Raw genomic sequence first — 13,700 nt, 5'->3', positions numbered from 1 at the left:
TAGTGCGACAAATAGAGTTAAACAACCTCTTTGCTTGCCATTTTAAGACTTGCTGTCTTTTTTTGGTCTCTGTGTGCAAAAACGTCTTGCCTCCAATTCAGCGTTGGCGCTGTGGCTTAGTTGGTCAAAGCGCCTGTCTAGTAAACAGGAGATCCTGGATTCAAATCCCAGCAGTGCCTAATGTACAGGTTTTGTGTTTGCTTTTGTTAAGAGTAACGAGTGTTTACGCAGCGGGATGTTTAGCAGTCGTGTTTCTTAACAACACTCAAATCCTTAAGAACGCTGCTCGTTCAAGAGGGCTTTGGACGATGCCTTTATATAGCATAGTGTGGTAATGCCTAACCAATTGGACTTTAATATTTCAAGTCCAGACATTCCCACATGCAGCGCTGCCGTTGTTAGTTTTTTTTTTTTTTGGAATTAAACATTTAGCCTGTGTCAAGGTTGTTTGGCGCTGTGGCTTAGTTGGTCAAAGTGCCTGTCTAGTAAACAGGAGATCCTGGCTTTGAATTCCAGCAGTGCCTTGTCCGCAGTTGGCTGTTCTTTCATGGGCCAGAGAGTACTAAAAAGTGCTTTCTGTGCGACATTTCTAGAGGAAGCAGAGCACTTAGGCTCTGTGGCGCAATGGATAGCGCATTGGACTTCTAGGCTGTGAGCTGAGCCATTCAAAGGTTGTGGGTTCGAGTCCCACCAGAGTCGCAAGCTTTGCTCTTTTTCTTCACTGACTTAAGGTGTGGTGCGTTTCTAACATTTTAGGCATCTGTCCATCCCGTTTTGCTTCTTTCTTTCATTGAGCAGTGCAGGCTCAGATACTAGGGGTACTCTACAATAAAGCCGATGACTTAATTGAGCTGTTTTAAATAAGGGAGATTAGAAAACGGTGTAGGGCCTAGTGGGCTTGAGGAATGACTCGTCGGCAACCTGTGGTTTTGGGGAAAAGTAACTGCCACCTATTGTTGAGATCACGCCTTTTGGATTTGTCGTACAAGAGCCTCTTTATGCATGTGCAAAGTAACTGAGTAGAAAGCACAGTAAATTTTGCTTCCCCCCCACTGTCTTAGATGAAACTGCGTTTGGAAGTATCGTATCCAGAGGTTTTTTCTTTTAGTGTTTAGACTAAGTTGGCCAGAGCACCTGTCTTGGGAACAGCAGGTGCTAGGTTCAAATCCAAACTGCACCTTTCCCTCAGATTATGGGAGAGTGGCTTTCTGATCTGAAACTCTTTCAATGGCCGATAGCATATGTTTGTCCTGATTTCCACTTTCCGAGCTGACTCTGGGTTTGGATGACATGGTCAGGCTTGAGACATGATCATCCAGACTCTAAAAGACCGCGTCCGGCTTGTCAGCATTTTCTGCATCCTGACATGCTGGTTTTTGTTGTGTATTATTTTTTCTTCTTGATTTTTGTTATCGGGCAAATGTCTGTTACTGCGAACTTCTGTGGCGCTGTGGCTTAGCTGGTCAAAACGCCTGTCTTGTAAACACGAGATCCTGGGCTCAAATCCCAGCAGCGCCTTAGTCCAGGTGGTGCGTGTGCTTGTTTTATAGAGCTCACCGGAATGAATTATAAAATTGTATAGCTTTGAGGCGTAATGAATAGTGCGACAAATAGAGTTAAACGACCTCTTTGCTTGCCATTTTAAGACTTGCTGTCTTTTTTTGGTCTCTGTGTGCAAAAACGTCTTGCCTCCTATTCAGCGTTGGCGCTGTGGCTTAGTTGGTCAAAGCGCCTGTCTAGTAAACAGGAGATCCTGGATTCAAATCCCAGCAGTGCCTAATGTACAGGTTTTGTGTTTGCTTTTGTTAAGAGTAACGAGTGTTTACGCAGCGGGATGTTTAGCAGTCGGTTTCTTAACAACACTCAAATCCTTAAGAACGCTGCTCGTTCAAGAGGGCTTTGGACGATGCCTTTATATAGCATAGTGTGGTAATGCCTAACCAATTGGACTTTAATATTTCAAGTCCAGACATTCCCACATGCAGCGCTACCGTTGTTAGTTTTTTTTTTTTTTTGGAATTAAACATTTAGCCTGTGTCAAGGTCGTTTGCCGCTGTGGCTTAGTTGGTCAAAGTGCCTGTCTGGTAAACAGGAGATCCTGGCTTTGAATTCCAGCAGTGCCTTGTCCGCAGTTGGCTGTTCTTTCATGGGCCAGAGAGTACTAAAAAGTGCTTTCTGTGTGACAGTTCTAGAGGAAGCAGAGCACTTAGGCTCTGTGGCGCAATGGATAGCGCATTGGACTTCTAGGCTGTGAGCTGAGCCATTCAAAGGTTGTGGGTTCGAGTCCCACCAGAGTCGCAAGCTTTGCTCTTTTTCTTCACTGACTTAAGGTGTGGTGCGTTTCTAATATTTTAGGCATCTGTCCATCCCGTTTTGCTTCTTTCTTTCATTGCGCAGTGCAGGCTCAGATACTAGGGGTACTCTACAATAAAGCTGATGACTTAATTGAGCTGTTTTAAATAAGGGAGATTAGAAAACGGTGTAGGGCCTAGTGGGCTTGAGGAATGACTCGTCGGCAACCTGTGGTTTTGGGGAAAAGTAACTGCCACCTATTGTTGAGATCACGCCTTTTGGATTTGTCGTACAAGAGCCTCTTTATGCATGTGCAAAGTAACTGAGTAGAAAGCACAGTAAATTTTGCTTCCCCCCCACTGTCTTAGATGAAACTGCGTTTGGAAGTATCGTATCCAGAGGTTTTTTCTTTTAGTGTTAAGACTAAGTTGGCCAGAGCACCTGTCTTGGGAACAGCAGGTGCTAGGTTCAAATCCAAACTGCACCTTTCCCTCAGATTATGGGAGAGTGGCTTTCTGATCTGAAACTCTTTCAATGGCCGATAGCATATGTTTGTCCTGATTTCCATTTTCCGAGCTGACTCTGGGTTTGGATGACATGGTCAGGCTTGAGACATGATCATCCAGACTCTAAAAGACCGCGTCCGGCTTGTCAGCATTTGCTGCATCCTGACATGCTGGTTTTTGTTGTGTATTATTTTTTCTTCTTCGATTTTTGTTATCGGGCAAATGTCTGTTACTGCGAACTTCTGTGGCGCTGTGGCTTAGCTGGTGAAAGCGCCTGTCTTGTAAACAGGAGATCCTGGGCTCAAATCCCAGCAGCGCCTTAGTCCAGGTGGTGCGTGTGCTTGTTTTATAGAGCTCACCGGAATGAATTATAAAATTGTATAGCTTTGAGGCGTAATGAATAGTGCGACAAATAGAGTTAAACAACCTCTTTGCTTGCCATTTTAAGACTTGCTGTCTTTTTTTGGTCTCTGTGTGCAAAAACGTCTTGCCTCCAATTCAGCGTTGGCGCTGTGGCTTAGTTGGTCAAAGCGCCTGTCTAGTAAACAGGAGATCCTGGATTCAAATCCCAGCAGTGCCTAATGTACAGGTTTTGTGTTTGCTTTTGTTAAGAGTAACGAGTGTTTACGCAGCGGGATGTTTAGCAGTCGTGTTTCTTAACAACACTCAAATCCTTAAGAACGCTGCTCGTTCAAGAGGGCTTTGGACGATGCCTTTATATAGCATAGTGTGGTAATGCCTAACCAATTGGACTTTAATATTTCAAGTCCAGACATTCCCACATGCAGCGCTGCCGTTGTTAGTTTTTTTTTTTTTTTTGGAATTAAACATTTAGCCTGTGTCAAGGTTGTTTGGCGCTGTGGCTTAGTTGGTCAAAGTGCCTGTCTAGTAAACAGGAGATCCTGGCTTTGAATTCCAGCAGTGCCTTGTCCGCAGTTGGCTGTTCTTTCATGGGCCAGAGAGTACTAAAAAGTGCTTTCTGTGCGACATTTCTAGAGGAAGCAGAGCACTTAGGCTCTGTGGCGCAATGGATAGCGCATTAGACTTCTAGGCTGTGAGCTGAGCCATTCAAAGGCTGTGGGTTCGAGTCCCACCAGAGTCGCAAGCTTTGCTCTTTTTCTTCACTGACTTAAGGTGTGGTGCGTTTCTAACATTTTAGGCATCTGTCCATCCCGTTTTGCTTCTTTCTTTCATTGCGCAGTGCAGGCTCAGATACTAGGGGTACTCTACAATAAAGCCGATGACTTAATTGAGCTGTTTTAAATAAGGGAGATTAGAAAACGGTGTAGGGCCTAGTGGGCTTGAGGAATGACTCGTCGGCAACCTGTGGTTTTGGGGAAAAGTAACTGCCACCTATTGTTGAGATCACGCCTTTTGGATTTGTCGTACAAGAGCCTCTTTATGCATGTGCAAAGTAACTGAGTAGAAAGCACAGTAAATTTTGCTTCCCCCCCACTGTCTTAGATGAAACTGCGTTTGGAAGTATCGTATCCAGAGGTTTTTTCTTTTAGTGTTAAGACTAAGTTGGCCAGAGCACCTGTCTTGGGAAAAGCAGGTGCTAGGTTCAAATCCAAACTGCACCTTTCCCTCAGATTATGGGAGAGTGGCTTTCTGATCTGAAACTCTTTCAATGGCCGATAGCATATGTTTGTCCTGATTTCCACTTTCCGAGCTGACTCTGGGTTTGGATGACATGGTCAGGCTTGAGACATGATCATCCAGACTCTAAAAGACCGCGTCCGGCTTGTCAGCATTTTCTGCATCCTGACATGCTGGTTTTTGTTGTGTATTATTTTTTCTTCTTGATTTTTGTTATCGGGCAAATGTCTGTTACTGCGAGCTTCTGTGGCGCTGTGGCTTAGCTGGTGAAAGCGCCTGTCTTGTAAACAGGAGATCCTGGGCTCAAATCCCAGCAGCGCCTTAGTCCAGGTGGTGCGTGTGCTTGTTTTATAGAGCTCACCGGAATGAATTATAAAATTGTATAGCTTTGAGGCGTAATGAATAGTGCGACAAATAGAGTTAAACAACCTCTTTGCTTGCCATTTTAAGACTTGCTGTCTTTTTTTGGTCTCTGTGTGCAAAAACGTCTTCCCTCCAATTCAGCGTTGGCGCTGTGGCTTAGTTGGTCAAAGCGCCTGTCTAGTAAACAGGAGATCCTGGATTCAAATCCCAGCAGTGCCTAATGTACAGGTTTTGTGTTTGCTTTTGTTAAGAGTAACGAGTGTTTACGCAGCGGGATGTTTAGCAGTCGTGTTTCTTAACAACACTCAAATCCTTAAGAACGCTGCTCGTTCAAGAGGGCTTTGGACGATGCCTTTATATAGCATAGTGTGGTAATGCCTAACCAATTGGACTTTAATATTTCAAGTCCAGACATTCCCACATGCAGCGCTGCCGTTGTTAGTTTTTTTTTTTTTTGGAATTAAACATTTAGCCTGTGTCAAGGTTGTTTGGCGCTGTGGCTTAGTTGGTCAAAGTGCCTGTCTAGTAAACAGGAGATCCTGGCTTTGAATTCCAGCAGTGCCTTGTCCGCAGTTGGCTGTTCTTTCATGGGCCAGAGAGTACTAAAAAGTGCTTTCTGTGCGACATTTCTAGAGGAAGAAGAGCACTTAGGCTCTGTGGCGCAATGGATAGGGCATTGGACTTCTAGGCTGTGAGCTGAGCCATTCAAAGGTTGTGGGTTCGAGTCCCACCAGAGTCGCAAGCTTTGCTCTTTTTCTTCACTGACTTAAGGTGTGGTGCGTTTCTAACATTTTAGGCATCTGTCCATCCCGTTTTGCTTCTTTCTTTCATTGCGCAGTGCAGGCTCAGATACTAGGGGTACTCTACAATAAAGCCGATGACTTAATTGAGCTGCTTTAAATAAGGGAGATTAGAAAACGGTGTAGGGCCTAGTGGGCTTGAGGAATGACTCGTCGGCAACCTGTGGTTTTGGGGAAAAGTAACTGCCACCTATTGTTGAGATCACGCCTTTTGGATTTGTCGTACAAGAGCCTCTTTATGCATGTGCAAAGTAACTGAGTAGAAAGCACAGTAAATTTTGCTTCCCCCCCACTGTCTTAGATGAAACTGCGTTTGGAAGTATCGTATCCAGAGGTTTTTTCTTTTAGTGTTAAGACTAAGTTGGCCAGAGCACCTGTCTTGGGAACAGCAGGTGCTAGGTTCAAATCCAAACTGCACCTTTCCCTCAGATTATGGGAGAGTGGCTTTCTTTTTTTTTTTTTTTTAACACTTTTATTGTTTCAGAAAGGTGTGATACATTCTTACTGTATTTGTAACCAAATACCAATCAAAGAACTCCCGCCCCATCCCGACGTTCAAAATAAAAATTAAAAATTAAAAAAAGAAAGGAATAGAATAAAAAAATGCATTCTCATGCGAGGAAAGTAATACAAAAACAAATAAATAAAAATAAAGATTAACTAAAATAAACTTAAAGATAAAAATAAAAAGGGCAATTTTGTTAAAAATTAAAAATATATAAAAAATAAATACCATTAAAAAATTGACATTTCAACATATACATTCCAGTGAAAGTATATTAAAGTTAGTCATTACAAACACAGTGTATTTTAACAGTCACATTGTTTGGGATTACTAAACAGTCAGTGCACTGTTATTTAAAAAATAAAGGAAGAAGTCCCAAATCTTGTAGAATATGTGCATTTTTTGTTTGATTGAATAAGTCAACCTTTCCATTGCTATACAGGAAGACATTTCCTAAATCCAGAGTGACAAAGATGGAGCATGAGTACTTTTCCAGTGAATGGCAATCAGGCGCTTCGCATGTAATAGACACAGATTTATAAACTTCTGTTCATATGACTTCAGCGATAAGGCAGGTGGGAAAAGACCAAGGATACAGATTTTAGGGCAAACAGGGATTTCTTTACCAATAGTTTTAGAGATTACACCAATTATTTCTTTCCAAAAGAATTGCAAGTGCTCACATTGCCAAACACAATGGAACAGTGTGCCCTTGTAAGTCAAACATTTTCCACAAATGTCCAGAATATTTCTATTAAATTTATTTAACATTTCTGGTGTTATATATGTTCTCATTACCCAATTATATTGGATTAATTTAAAACGGGTATTGATTGATAATGTTTGCGCTTGAAGACAACTTTCTTCCCATTCATTTTCTGTAATATCTTTTGAAAGTTTTGAAAGTCTTCAATCCAAGCCAGTCTTTTATGATTTGTAGATTCTTTGGAAGCATTAACAAATTTGCTATATAGTGTAGAAATTTTGTATTTGGCACTGGGATCTTTAACTGCAATTTCTTCTAAACTACTTAGGGTCGGACACTGATATGAATGATTTTTAGATCTTATAAAATTACGGATCTGAAGATACTTAAAAAAATGAGACTGAGGAATTTTATATCTTTCCTTAAAGGTTTCAAAGGACATCAATATATTATCTTTATAAAGATCTGATATCTTTTGCAAGCCTTTCTGGAACCACAGCTTAAAACCCTTGTCTGATTTCCCTGGTACGAATAATGCATTACCCCAAATGGGAGAGAATTTAGAAAGTACCGGGGTTTCTCCCAGCTCAACCTGTGACTCATGCCATGATAAAATAGTGGCTCTCACAAATGGGTTAGATGTATTTTGTTTGAGTTTCTTTAAAGAATCAGAGTATAAATATGTGTCAAGACTCAAATTGCCTGTACATTTTCTTTCAATCTGTATCCATGGAATGCTAGGTGAGCCAGCAAACCAATAACATGCAGATCTTAGCTGAGCTGCCTTAAAATACCAAAAAAGATTAGGGAGTCGCAGCCCGCCTCGTTCATAAGGAAGATACAGGAGTGATAAGCGAAGCCTTGAGCGTCTATTATTCCAAATAAATTTAATAAATGCATATTTGAGAAAAAGGAAGGAGGAGGGGTCAGGGGGATTGACTGAAACAAATATAGAAATTTAGGGAGAATATTCATTTTAATGGTATTCACCCTTCCAATAGTAGTGAGAGGAAGAGACATCCATCTGTTCAAACTTTCGTTTACCTGAGTTATCAGAGGAGTATAATTGGCTGAGATAAGATTTTTTTACCTGTGGAGTAACTTTGATTCCCAAATATCTAAATCCGTCTACAGAAGTTTCATAAGGGTGTTGTATTACTGGATTTTGTCTCTCCTGTTCATTAAGAAAAAGGATAGATGACTTTGAATAGTTAACTTTATAACCTGAAAATTTTCCAAATTTATTAATCAATTTGTTAAGATTTGGTATTGAATCTTTAAGTTTTGTTAAAAATAAAACAATATCGTCTGCGTATAGAGATATCCGATGCTCTACACCTGCAATTTCAATTCCCTTTATAGATGGGTGAGTTCTAATTGCTATTGCCAAAGGTTCCAAAGTCATTACAAATAATAAAGGAGAAAGTGGACAGCCTTGACGTGTGCCACGATATAGATTAAATGGTTTGGAGATTAAGTTATTGGTAATTACTTCTGCAGTTGGACTTTGATACAAGGTCTTCACCCACTGGCAAAAATTCTGTCCACATCCAAAACGGCTGAGTATGTCAAATAAATAGGACCATTCGACTCTGTCAAATGCTTTTTCTGCATCTAACGATAAAATACCTGTATCTTTAGAGCCATCTATCTCATGAACGATATTTAGTACTCGCCTGATGTTATGAAAGGCCTGTCTGTTTCAAACAAAGCCATTTTGGTCCATTCCTATTAGGGACGGTAGATGAGCTTCCAATCGAAGGGCTAAAATCTTGGCATCGAAGTTCATTAACAAAATTGGCCTATATGATTCACATCTGTCTAAGGGTTTATGGGGTTTAGGAATGAGTGTTACTAATGCAGCTCTTAGAGAAGGAGGAAGACAGCCCTCCAACATCGACTCTTCATACATTTCTAACAAAGGAACTGCTAATTTATCTTTAAAGGCTTTATATATATCAATTGGTATCCCGTCTAGTCCAGCTGTTTTACCACTTTTCATATTCACAATACCATTTAAAATTTCTTTACTAGTTAGAGGTTCCTCCAGTTCTTTTTTTGGTTTCAATGCTTATAGAAGGAATCAAAAGATCATCTAAAAATAAAGTTTGGTCCATGCTGCATTCTGATGATTCTGTACTGTATAGCGTTTGGAAGAATTTGGAAAAAAGTTTCCGGAGTGGGCGGGTTAATCGCCGTATGAAAAAGGGCTTTAATTTAGAAACGTGAAACACGGGATGTATTCTCCTGTACGCTGGAGGAAGTTTAAGGCGGACTGCCACCGGACTAATGATCTTGATGACAGTGAATGGGCCAATAAATTTAGGTGCAAGTTTATTACATACGGAACGCAAGGGAATATTCTTAGTTGAAAGCCACACTTTTTGACCAACGACGTAAACGGGAGGCTTCGACCGGTGGCGATCGGCTTTAGCCTTGGTGCGCGCACCCACTTGGAGGAGGGTCTGTCTGGCCCTGTTCCAAGTGCGTCGACACCCCTGGATAAAGGCGTGGGCGGAGGGAACCGCGACTTCGGATTCCAGACTGGGAAAAGCTGGTGGCTGGTAACCTAAGCTACACTGAAACGGAGAAAGGCCCGTAGCCGATACTGGTAATGAATTGTGTGCGTACTCCACCCATGGGAGCTGCTGACTCCAAGAGGAGGGATTCTGGGAAACCAAACAACGTAACATGCGCTCGAGATCTTGATTGGCTCTTTCGGTTTGTCCGTTACTCTGAGGATGAAAACCAGAAGAAAGACTTACAGTCGCTCCCAATAAATGACAGAATTCTCTCCAGAATTTAGAGACAAATTGAGGCCCACTGTCAGAAACCACATCCGTCGGGAGGCCATGAATGCGAAAGACGTGATTAATGACAGCATCCGCTGTCTCTCTGGCTGAGGGTAATTTGGGCAGAGGAATAAAATGAGTAGCCTTCAAGAACCGGTCCACAACGGTCAAAACAGCTGTATTGCCACCAGATGGCGGGAGACCGGTAAAGAAATCTAGCGAAATGTGCGACCAGGGTCTCGAAGGCACTGACAACGGCTGAAGGAGTCCAGCAGGGGGGCGATTAAAAGTCTTAGAAACAGCACAAATAGAACAGGCCAAAACAAACTCGTGTATGTCCCGTGCCATAGCTGGCCACCAGAATCGCTGTTTAACTAAGAATAATGTACGACTCACCCCTGGATGACAAGCCACTTTGGAGGAATGTCCCCATCGAATGACGTCAGACCGAATCCCCTCCGGCACAAACAATCGACTAGGTGGGCATCCGACCGGGGGCGTTACCCCGTCCAGGGCTGTGCGAACCCTGGTCTCGATCTCCCATGTCACTGCAGAAATACAAATCCTCTGGGGAACGATGGGCTCAAGAGACGTATTGCGCTCGGAAGAATCAAAAAGACGGGATAACGCGTCTGGCTTGATGTTTTTGGAACCCGGCCGATAAGAGATGGTAAAGTCGAAACGTCCGAAAAATAATGCCCACCGAGCCTGCCTGGAAATGAGTCGTTTGGCGGACCTGATGTATTCGAGGTTCTTATGATTGGTCCAAACGATAAAGGGAACCCCCGAACCCTCCAACCAATGACGCCACTCCTCCAAAGCAAGTTTGACAGCCAACAACTCCCTATTACCAATGTCGTAGTTTCGTTCTGCGGGAGATAATCGGTGAGAGAAAAATGCGCACGGATGAATTCTGTCATCCGAGGCGGCGCGCTGGGACAGGATAGCGCCCACCCCCACCTCTGACGCGTCAACCTCCACCACAAACTGCTGGGAGGGATCAGGTGTCACTTAAATGGGAGCTGAAACAAAGCGGCTCTTTAGATTGGAGAATGCAGCCTGCGCTGCGCTCGACCACCTGAAGGGAGTTTTGGAGGAGGTCAAGGACGTCAGAGGGGCGGCGAGCTGGCTGAAATTGCGAATAAAACGCCGGTAAAAATTGGCGAAGCCCAGAAATCTCAACAGGGCCTTACGAGACTCCGGAATTGGCCAATTTACCACAGCCTGAACCTTCTCTGGATCCATGCGCACCCCCTCGACTGACACAATGTGTCCTAGAAAGGGAACAGACTGTGCATGGAACACGCATTTCTCCGCCTTGACAAAAAGCCCATTCTCTAGCAGCCGCTGAAGCACTCGCCTGACGTGCTGCACATGTCCCTGGAGAGAACGAGAAAAAATCAGAATGTCATCCAGGTAGACATAAATAAACTGATCTATCATGTCTCGCAACACGTCATTTACGAGTGCTTGGAAAATTGCAGGAGCGCTAGAAAGCCCAAAAGGAAGAACACAATATTCAAATTGCCCCCTGGGGGTCAAAAACACAGTTTTCCACTCATGACCCTGCTTCATGCGAACCAAATGATATGCGTTACGAAGATCTAATTTCGTGAAAAACAAAGCCCCCTGCAGACGCTCGAACGCTGAAGACATCAGCGGCAAAGGATACGTATTCTTCACCGTGATGCTGTTCAGCCCTCGATAGTCAATGCAGGGTCTAAGAGACCCATCCTTCTTTTTCACGAAAAAGAACCCTGCCCCCGCTGGTGAAGAAGAGGGCCGTATGATCTTGGCCGCTAGAGAATCAGAAATATATTTCTCCATGGCCTCCCTCTCAGGAATAGAAAGAGAGTATAACTTGCCTTTGGGCGGAGACGTACCTGGCAATAAATCTATTGCACAGTCATAGGGACGGTGAGGAGGCAGAGAAGCAGCTCGAGACTTACTGAACACTCTCTTCAGGTCGAGGTACTCACTGGGCACGTTTGACAGGTCCATGCGCTCCTCCTGAAACACAGAACAAGAAACAGCAGAACGAGCAGACAAAAGACAAGACTGATGACAGTTCTCACTCCACGAAAATATAGTATTAAGACTACTATACCCAGTTAATATGAGGCTTATGGAGAATCAACCAAGGATGACCTAAAACTACCGGTGTGTTGGAACAGTCTGTTAAAAAAAAAGAAATGTTTTCAACATGATTTCCAGACGTGATCAGTTTTAAGGGTTTAGTGGAGTGAGTGATTGTGGGAAGGGAAAGTCCGCTGAGTGCGCATACAATGGGTTGTGCAATGGGTTGTGCCAGAGCTATAACCGGAAGTTTAAAACTGAAAGCAAAACTGGAGTCTATGAAATTTCCCTCCGCCCCGGAATCGACAAGGGCGTGGGTGTTCTGACTTCCGGAACCCCATGTTATGGTGACAGGTAGTAATGTGGCCGCCGCAGAGGATTTGTCCAAACTGATTTCACCCATCAGTAACCTCTTACCTACTGATGGGTGTTGTCTTTTACGGGACAGGAAGCCACCGGATGCCCCGCCCCCCCCACAGTAAAGGCAGAGTCCCTCAGTTCTCCGACGGCGCTTCTCCTGCATGGACAGGCGGGATCTGCCCACCTGCATGGGCTCCCGGTCAGCGCTACTCATCTCCGGCGCCACCGCCGAGACCGGAAGCTCAGGAACAGGATCCGGAAATCTGCCATGCCTCAAGCGACTCTCACTCTCTCGAAATCTGTGATGCACTCGCTGGATCTATGGTGAAGGTCAGTTCGTTCTGTCACGAATAAATGAATGTTCAGAGGGATCCAAGTGCGAGTTAAACAAAATAATATTTATTGACAAAGTCAAACAAAAATCAAGTAATGAATGGTGCTAGTGCTAGGAGAGATCGGGCAGGAATCAGACGGGAAACAGGGTCCAGAAATTAGTCCTCAGATCCTAAGCACACAGACAGAACAGCACACCATAAGCACACATAACGAACTGACAAAGACACACAGAAAACGTGGCCCATATATAGACCCGAATATGAGCCTCAGCTGGCGAGCTCATCAAGCCAGCTGAGTGCCTTCATCACACGTGATCAAAACAAATACACGAGGAGAACAAAAACAAACCAATGTGATCAAACAGACACTCCGGAAAAGCGCACAAACCTGCAACCGTGACAAATTTTTGAAACATTTTATACAAGTTTTATTGGACCATGGTCTGAAATTACGATAGACTCATAGGAGCAGTCAACAATTTGATGGAATAAATTATTGGAGATTAAAAAATAGTCTATTCGTGAATATGATTTTAATGATGAACTACAACATGAATATTCAGTTTTGTTTGGATATTTTCTCCTCCATGGATCACATAAATCAAGTTCCTCTATAAAACTATTACGTTTTTTCCTACTTTGTGTGTGAGCCATCTCTTTACTATTGTATCGATCTAAATGTGGGTTTAATGTCACATTAAAATCTCCTCCTATAATTAAATAGCCAGGTTGAGAGGCCAAGATTAAGAACAAGTTCTCAAAAAATTCTGGACTGTCAGAGTTGGGTCCATACACATTTACAAGGGTAATATTATTATCTATAAGAAAGCCTTGAACAATTAAATATCTGCCGAATTTATCTGCAATCACTTTTGACACTTTAAAGGGAATGGCTTTGTGTATCAGAATTAATACACCCCTTGAGTTAGATGCATATGAAGCAGAGATTACTTCACCTGGCCATCTTCTACGTACTTTTAGTAATTCATTAGACAAAAGATGGGTTTCTTGTAGAAATACAATAGATGTTTTAAATGTTTTAAGTCTAGTCATGACTTGTTTTAACTTTGAAAGTTTACCCAACCCCCTAACATTCCAGGATATAAATGTTAACTGAGATTCACTTGACATACTTTTTTATTATTCAATATTACATGTCCATATGTCCATAATCATAATGCAAAAAATTAATAAAATAAATAAATACAAAAAAAGAGAAAAAAAATTGCCCATTAAAGAAAAAGAAAAAAGAAAAGGAAAAAAAAAACAGGGGAAAAAAGGGAAAAGAAAAACCTTAACAAACCCGTGTTTACCCCATTTGATCAGAACCAGCCGATATCTATCTCTTTCCCATCAAATTGCAAAG

At 42.7% G+C, this 13,700-nt stretch overlaps 1 protein-coding gene, 1 long non-coding RNA gene and 11 other non-coding genes across 13 annotated transcripts in view; 12 read left to right on the top strand and 1 right to left on the bottom strand.

Moving 5' to 3' along the window:
* LOC137491231 (uncharacterized) overlaps positions 1-13,700 on the bottom strand; it is a 498,327-nt gene that overhangs the window by 44,155 nt on the left and 440,472 nt on the right. The gene's annotated exons all lie outside the window — the stretch shown is intronic.
* Positions 106-179, top strand: trnat-agu (transfer RNA threonine (anticodon AGU)). The gene has a single exon. It is a non-coding gene; the product is annotated as a tRNA-Thr (tRNA).
* Positions 611-699, top strand: trnar-ucu (transfer RNA arginine (anticodon UCU)). Its single transcript is given in 2 exon segments — positions 611-647; positions 664-699. It is a non-coding gene; the product is annotated as a tRNA-Arg (tRNA).
* On the top strand, positions 1,445-1,518 carry trnat-ugu (transfer RNA threonine (anticodon UGU)). Its single transcript has one exon. It is a non-coding gene; the product is annotated as a tRNA-Thr (tRNA).
* On the top strand, positions 1,705-1,778 carry trnat-agu (transfer RNA threonine (anticodon AGU)). Its single transcript has one exon. It is a non-coding gene; the product is annotated as a tRNA-Thr (tRNA).
* Positions 2,192-6,376, top strand: LOC141381779 (uncharacterized). Its single transcript, XR_012402434.1, has 2 exons — positions 2,192-2,751; positions 5,953-6,376. It is a non-coding gene; the product is annotated as an uncharacterized lncRNA (long non-coding RNA).
* On the top strand, positions 2,210-2,298 carry trnar-ucu (transfer RNA arginine (anticodon UCU)). The gene is given in 2 exon segments: positions 2,210-2,246; positions 2,263-2,298. It is a non-coding gene; the product is annotated as a tRNA-Arg (tRNA).
* Positions 3,045-3,118, top strand: trnat-ugu (transfer RNA threonine (anticodon UGU)). Its single transcript has one exon. It is a non-coding gene; the product is annotated as a tRNA-Thr (tRNA).
* trnat-agu (transfer RNA threonine (anticodon AGU)) lies at positions 3,305-3,378 on the top strand. The gene has a single exon. It is a non-coding gene; the product is annotated as a tRNA-Thr (tRNA).
* Positions 3,812-3,900, top strand: trnar-ucu (transfer RNA arginine (anticodon UCU)). The gene is given in 2 exon segments: positions 3,812-3,848; positions 3,865-3,900. It is a non-coding gene; the product is annotated as a tRNA-Arg (tRNA).
* Positions 4,646-4,719, top strand: trnat-ugu (transfer RNA threonine (anticodon UGU)). Its single transcript has one exon. It is a non-coding gene; the product is annotated as a tRNA-Thr (tRNA).
* trnat-agu (transfer RNA threonine (anticodon AGU)) lies at positions 4,906-4,979 on the top strand. Its single transcript has one exon. It is a non-coding gene; the product is annotated as a tRNA-Thr (tRNA).
* Positions 5,411-5,499, top strand: trnar-ucu (transfer RNA arginine (anticodon UCU)). The gene is given in 2 exon segments: positions 5,411-5,447; positions 5,464-5,499. It is a non-coding gene; the product is annotated as a tRNA-Arg (tRNA).

This window comes from Danio rerio, chromosome 4 (genome assembly GCF_049306965.1).
Source record: "Danio rerio strain Tuebingen ecotype United States chromosome 4, GRCz12tu, whole genome shotgun sequence".
Taxonomy (NCBI): domain Eukaryota; kingdom Metazoa; phylum Chordata; class Actinopteri; order Cypriniformes; family Danionidae; genus Danio; species Danio rerio.
Note: the sequence above shows the minus strand (reverse complement) of the source record. Positions and strands in the feature narration are given on the sequence as shown.